At 43.2% G+C, this 7,112-nt stretch overlaps 1 long non-coding RNA gene across 1 annotated transcript; it reads right to left on the bottom strand.

Moving 5' to 3' along the window:
• Positions 1-1,124: 1,124 nt before the first annotated feature.
• Positions 1,125-6,154, bottom strand: LOC118559321. The gene is made up of 3 exons (XR_004928777.1): positions 5,982-6,154; positions 1,907-2,077; positions 1,125-1,250 (listed from the first exon to the last, which is right to left on the bottom strand). It is a non-coding gene; the product is annotated as an uncharacterized LOC118559321 (long non-coding RNA).
• Between the last annotated feature and the right edge of the window lie 958 nt (positions 6,155-7,112).

A 7,112-nucleotide genomic window follows, 5' to 3' on the forward strand; every position in this document is an offset into this window, starting at 1 on the left:
CAGGGATTTTTAGTGGGAATCAAGTGAGACACCACCTGCTGATCTTTGGTTCTAATGGATGTTTTAAAGCTAGAAACTGAACCAAAGGATCCAGATAACTTGTTAAACTTCTGCTTTTAAACTCAGTTCTGACTAAATCTAGTAATCCCTGTTTGATGCATGAATCATTTTAATAATTCCTCATTTTAACCCAATTTTAAAATTCAACACATCTAAAATGATTTTCTATCTATCTGCCTGTCTGCTTGGATGCCAGATGTCGTCTTTCTCAGGTTCTAAAGTTATTTATGTAACAGGGAGACAATCTGAGGATCCAGGTTCTGTAGATTCTGGTTCTGGTCCGTCTGAAATGTCCAGGAAACGAGAAAAAAGGAAATGATTCATGTTTGAATTTCTGATGAAAAGAGAAAATCTCTTTTCCTTCTCCAACGTCCACAGTAGACTTGATGAGGAGCTGCAGGTGAAGGTTTTACCCCCACAGTCCCTAAACAGGATTAAAATCTATGTTCTGACCTCAGCAGAGCAGAGCCACATGATGATCCTCAGATCCAACAGAACCAGAACCGTTCTGCAGGAAGAACAGAGAAAACCCTCCAGAGAAGATCTGAAAGTCTCTGAGCTGCTGCAGAAAGTGTTTCCATGCTCACCAAAGGAAAAGCTGGAGCAGATCAAACTTTATCTTTACTCACTTTTAGATTTTACCTTCAGAAAGAAGGAACTAAAAAGATTTGATGTAAAATCCTGAAGAAAAGCTTCATCCTCTGATTGAAGAAACCATCATTTACTCACTGAGCTGTTTGCAGCAACAGATAAAAGGAGCAGAGCTGCCCAAACATTTGCAGAAAACATCTAAAATATGCTGAAAAACCTGCAGAAACTGCATCACAACGAAGCAAACATGCAGCCTGAAAACTTTAGAGCTGAGCTTTATTTCAGATTTCTGGGTTAAAGGCTGAAAATGAAGCAGAGAGAAAAAAGATCAACTTTGCAGTTTCATCAGATTCAGATCAAAACTCCATGGAGCCACTAAATGCAGCTTAGTTTTCATTTGATCCTCATTGGTCCACAGAGAAACAATATCAGACACTAAATGACAGACATGATCAGATAAACAGGATCAACATCTCTAAGGTCAGAGTTCATCATCAGGATCCAGTCAGAGTCTCTTTAAAGTCAAACTGCTGCAGCTTCAACCTCTGGATCATCAGGACAGCTCAGCTTCTCTCCTCTACTAAGATCACCACCTAAACCTGCAGAGAGAAGAAGGAGCAACAGAGGAGATCAGTGAGTGTTTCAGCCTCTGGAAGCTGAACATGAACATCTGTTCCTAAAACATCAGCTGACTAAGAAACATGGAGGCTGTCCCTGAACACATCTGGATGAAACTAGTGAGAGAAGGACACATGTCCAGATGTGCTGAGTGGACTTCAGCAGAGCTTGTGCTCTGTAGAAAGACCACATGGTGACTAAATGGAATGATGGGCTGTGAAATCAGTGATTTGCAGGCTGCAGTCAGACTGATCTCAGAGCTGTGACTAAGATGAAACTGATCAGCTGTTTGCTGTTGAAATGAGAGAACAAAGAGTCTGAGATCAGATCTGATGCTCCACAGCTTGATGAATGAGGACCACTGTCTCTAGACATGGTGGAAGGCTGTCAGCTGGAAGACATGAACACAACAACAACAGTCATCTTCACATGGACACAAAGACAGGAACACAACAAGCTGCTGGCTCCTCTGATTGGCTCATTGTTGTCTTTGTGTCCAATCAGGAAGCCTGTCACCATTCTCCTCCCACTGAGAAGCTGCAGCTTTACTGGAAACACTGGATCTTTGCTTTGCTACCAACTGGGTTCAGAACAGTTCTGCTGACAGCAGCTGGACTCACTCCAACCATCTACTTACAGAGTTTTCAGTTTGTAGTCTGGACTCTTTACAAGATCCTGCAGCTGCTGAACATCTGACTTCTTCAGGTTGTTTCCTATCAGGACCAGTTCTGTCAGATGGGACGGGTTGGACTTCAGCGCCATTACCAGATGATCACAGCTGATCTTTGACAAACTGCAGCCCCACAATCTGAATAAAGAATGAAAGATGTGAGCTGAAGCCACCAGGATGCAGGTTCTAACAGTCCAACAGAACCAGTTAAAGAACTCTCATTAATATTAATGACAACAAGCTGCTGCTTCAATAAAGACCTGCTGACTTCAGCTCTTCAACAATCAACAATATCAGAACTTTCAACAGTTAAAACTTTTTTAGCAGTTTTTACAGTCCTGGCTCTCATTTAGAAACTTTGTGTGGAATCCGTACTAAAAGTGAACGCCAAGAAAAAGAAAATGGAGTATGGTAAAAAATATTCAGATGAATCAAACCATGCTCAGACACAGCAGCAGCCATTTTCCTTTCTAGATCCCAGCTGTAGCGATACATTTGGTACCAGGTTCTGGCTCAGGTTCTGCCCTCTACATGCCCAGATTCAAGCAGAAACGCTCGATGCAAAGCACATCATGAATGTTAATGTGTAGAAAATGTGTCAGCTGATCATTTTTTCATCATGGTGACGTGGCAGCCACGGAGAAAAAGCAAAGAAACGTTGGGAAAATTTCCCAGAGAGGCGTTTATTAAATGTGGAAATCAGAGGAAAAAGCTCAGATGTTGTCCACATTAAATCAAGTTGTTAAGAAGCTGTTAAAATAAGTTGTTAAAAAGTAAACCACGCTGTGCTCCTTGTTGAAATTCCCCTGTGGCTGTGGGTTCAGATCCACATTCAGAGGAGAGAGGTCCCCCCCCCCCCTAAAAAAGTGAGCACTGCCTGGGTGTGAGCAGAAAGCCTCCTTCTCTGCTCTCTGGGGGTTGGAGAGCTGCCTTTCACCTCCTCACAGGGAGGTGGAGCCACTTTCCCCTGTGGGGAACAGCACAATGCATGCTGGGAGTCAGAAGCAGGATATTGGCCAGTCCTCATTATTGGCCAGGAAATCTTTGATCCCTGAAAGCGCGTTTCCTCAATTCTCCATCTGCACTTCCAGCAGTGCCAATGCATCCAGCCAGCAGCATTACGCACGAGTGTGTTTGACTGTTTGCAGCAATGCGGTACCGCGCACGTGACGTCACCGTCTCAAGAGCAACGCCCCTTTTGCCGCTTAGGTAGGGCATACAGGAGAGAAAGCATACAGGAGAGAACGCACGGATAACAGATATGACCGACTTTACAGCCGTTAAACTTTCCCAAGACGATGTCCCAGGCACACGGATTACTGGTCGCACTGTCGAAGAACACACCAACCTTCAGCTCAAACGATGGCTTGAGGTTCGAGGGCTTAAAAAGACTGGAAAACTGGCCGAGTTGATGAACGGTAAGCTTTGTTTTTTTTTTCCTGCGCGGCGATCATGGCAGCGTCGGCCGTTTTTTTTTTTTTTTTTTTTTTTTTTTGCAATCACCGTCCAGGAATGGGTATATGTTTAATGTTTGTCTCATTTGAAATGTTTTTGAGTAAGCTATCCTGGTAGCAGGCTATCATGTTAGCGCCTGCTACCATGATAGCCTATATGCGATCATGGTAGCAGGCGCTACTTTATTAACATGTCGGCCACCAAAATACTCTTACCTTGACTTGATGTCGCTGGAATTGGGTCAGGATGTTATTCGGTTGTGCCCTTTCCTCCGACAAAATGCTTGCTACATATGTACTTGAATTTGGTAACTTTTTCCGGGTTGAACTGTTGTGTAGGCCGACCGCCCTGGTGTTCCAAGCGTACACATTTCTCCTTGGCAGTCTTGAAGAAAACATCCTTCATATGCGGCCGATCAGCGTAACTCGAGTCGCTGTTGCACGTTCCATAGCAACAATGTTTAAAAACCATGGTCTTAGATTTGGAAAAAGCAGTCGTTTACCGAGTAAAACCTAGGCTAACGCACGTCTCTTACAGCGAAACAACGGCGGCTTTCCGGAGTTTGCCCAACTGCGTACCACGTGATGTGACGTCATCGTGACGTTGTGTTTCTAAAAATAGCTCGCGCGCGGTACCGCATTAAAGTGATTGCTGCTCACCTGGTCACAATAATCTGTGGAACACGTAACCCTGGTGATGATTGGAGAGAGGAATGTGAAGGTAGAAAACCCAGAGAAGATGTTAGCAGACTTTGATTTAAGATCTAAGATGGCTTATGGGCATTTATTGGTGGAACAGGCACTTTTTTAGTTGCTTCTGCATCAGTGATCCCAGCAGTGATTTTAACTTTCTGTACTTCCACAGCTCTTTTACTAGCTACACATCCCCTGAAACCTGAACTATGTCCACCTCCACCATTACAACATCTCAAAGGAGCTCCTTCCTCACATTTCCATACTCATCGCCAGCACATCTCCCACACTTCTGTTTCCATGCATTCTGCCGCCACATGTCCACATCTTTGATATTTAAAGCACCGCAGTGGTGGAGTAATAAATGGTTTAACATCAGAACTCATTTATCCCACAAACACTTTGTCTGCTAGAGTTTTCTCTTCAATCTTTAGCATGATAGAAAAACTATCACTCCTTTCTCCATTTTTGTTTCTTTTCAACCGTTTGACTTCAACTACTTTCCCTCCTGATAAATTAGATTTAATGTCATCAACATCAGGAGAAATAACCTGAAATAAAACCGCACACATATTTCCTGTTATCTAACATTCTCCCCCTCACATTCTCACCTAGGACATTTCTCACTTTTCCAACCAGTGAGTTGATTTCTTTAGTAAGTTTGATCAGATTCCACTTACCAAAGGACACACCCTCTTTGACCGTTTAAGACCATTTTAAACTCTGTCATCACAACTGTTTCTCCTTCAGCCTCAGAAACAGACCATTCTCTTTGTTGTCTTGATTTTCTGCCTTTGTGTTTAGCTTATTGAGTTTACCATACTCCTTCATTTGATCCCCGGTAAGTTGGCGATGTGGGCACACGTATTATTCTGAGCTCCATCTACGCAGCCCTCAAGCTGCTACTTAAACTGGCCTTTACACATCATTTCATCCACAAGGTGAAGCCCAACATCCACGCTCTACAGTAAGGGGAAAAATAAGAGTTTATAAAAGATGTTGGCTGTTGATAAGAAAGATTTTAGTGGAGGAACTATGAGCAAATGGAGATTAATGCAGATAAATGGACTATTTTAATGATTCCACAGCCATAAAAACATGATGTGATGGAGAATATTTCATGTAAACTGACTTTAGGAGCTGAAGCTCCCAGAAGCAGAACCTGCTACTGTGACATGTTGTGTCTGAGTCTTTTAGTCAGTAAAATCCTTGCAGAGCTTCTAAAAGTGCTGAAGCATCAATCAGGGATTTTAGATTTGTTCCTGTCACACAGATTCCAGGAGCTGAAATTGACTTTTCTAAACTGGCTTGAATCCCCTCTGAGCCGCTTCACATGAGGGGCATTTCTACACACTGGGGGTCCCAATGCTGTCCGCTTCTGACCTGAGATCAGGGCTCAGACTCAGTTACACAGAGAGACAACATTAAAAACTGGCTCCAAGTCCAGGAACAAACTCAGCAAAGATTTATTACAATAGAAGATCTGAACTTTGCTTTTCAGCTCAATTACATCCACTTATTCAATTATTTTAACATCATCCTGTAGAAAATGGAGAAAAACTGACCTGATGAAGGTTTAAAGAGATGAAAAACCTTCAAATAAATGAAACATCAGCATTTTATTTCTTCTCTCTTCCTCAGTTCTGGATAAAAGCTGCAACTCTAAACTGAAATTCAGCTCATTGTTTGATGTTTTCTGCTGATTATTGAATAAATGCTGACAGGAAGTTAGAAAAAGAAAGAAACTTTAAGTGGAGCAAAGCAGTGAAGAAGAAAGCAGACTTTACCATGAAGATCCTCAGTGTGGATCAGTAGAATATCAGCCAGATGTCTGCAGTTTAGTGTCAACACAACTTTCACATCACAGATATCAGAACTAAAACATGGAGTCTGACCTCAATGTCTGTAGTTTGCAGAGGGGAGTCTGGAGGAAACCACAGAGCTCCTTCACTCCACCATCTTTCAGGTCTTTGTTGTGACTCAGGACCAGTTTTGTCAGATGGGACGGGTTGGACTTCAGGGCAGAACCCAGATGTTCACAGCTGATCTCTGACAAACTGCAGTCCTTCAATCTGAATAAAGAATAGAAGATGTGAGGTGAAGCCACCAGGATGCAGGTTAAAACTGAAACATGAACAAATAAATGATCAAATGTAGAAAATGAATGTCCCTGAATGTAAAAGTGCCAGAAACATGATGAACTGATGTCTGATATGTGATCCAGTAGAACTGATTTAAAGAGTTAAAGCCAGCAGAACCAGAACATGTTATCATGACGTGTGAAGGTCCAGATCAAGGTGTGGTTCTCAGCAGTGGCGGCTGCTGATGAAGATGTTCTGGGCTTAGGGTTGGGGGGGGGCACTAGAGCTTGGAGATTAGCAGCCAACAATAAACTCTCCTTGAACATAAATCCATCCATGATCACTTGCTGCTGCTGGATATTTAAGTCTGATGGCTCTGGCGTCTGTTTAAAATGCTGCTGTCTTCTAGTCTGGCTCAGGGTTCTGCTAGAACAGTGGATCTCAGAGCCAGAATGTTCTAAACATGGATCATTTAACAGAGTTTCAGCTCACATTGTTCTGGATTCATCTTCAAGCTAAAGCAGCAGCCTGCATGGAGGCTTATCTCTAAGGAAACATGGCGTCTGGTTAAAGTTCTGCTCCTTCAGTCACTGATCACTGAACATTGGTCCCATGTTCTGCTGCTGGGCTCACATGTTCTCCATCATCCTGGCTCAGTTGTTCTCAGTGGGTCTCTGTGTTTCTGGTGGCTCATTGTGAGAACTAGAACCTACCATGAGGAGACTTTCTCCACCTGCGGCCCTCAGCTGTGGATCAGCCTTCCTGAAGACCTGAGGGCAGCTCAGAGCTTTGGACTAAATAACGAAAGTTACGACTGTAACTACGGTTCTATGAATCCCGGATGACCGCCAGAGGCGGTGCTTAAAGCACTGAATGATCACTCTTGCGCATGCACAGGTCGAGAATCTTATACCAACATAGTCACGTGTGACCCCCGGTGACTCC

The sequence above is a fragment of the Fundulus heteroclitus genome, unplaced genomic scaffold, assembly GCF_011125445.2.
Source record: "Fundulus heteroclitus isolate FHET01 unplaced genomic scaffold, MU-UCD_Fhet_4.1 scaffold_274, whole genome shotgun sequence".
In the NCBI taxonomy this organism is placed as follows: Eukaryota; Metazoa; Chordata; class Actinopteri; order Cyprinodontiformes; family Fundulidae; genus Fundulus; species Fundulus heteroclitus.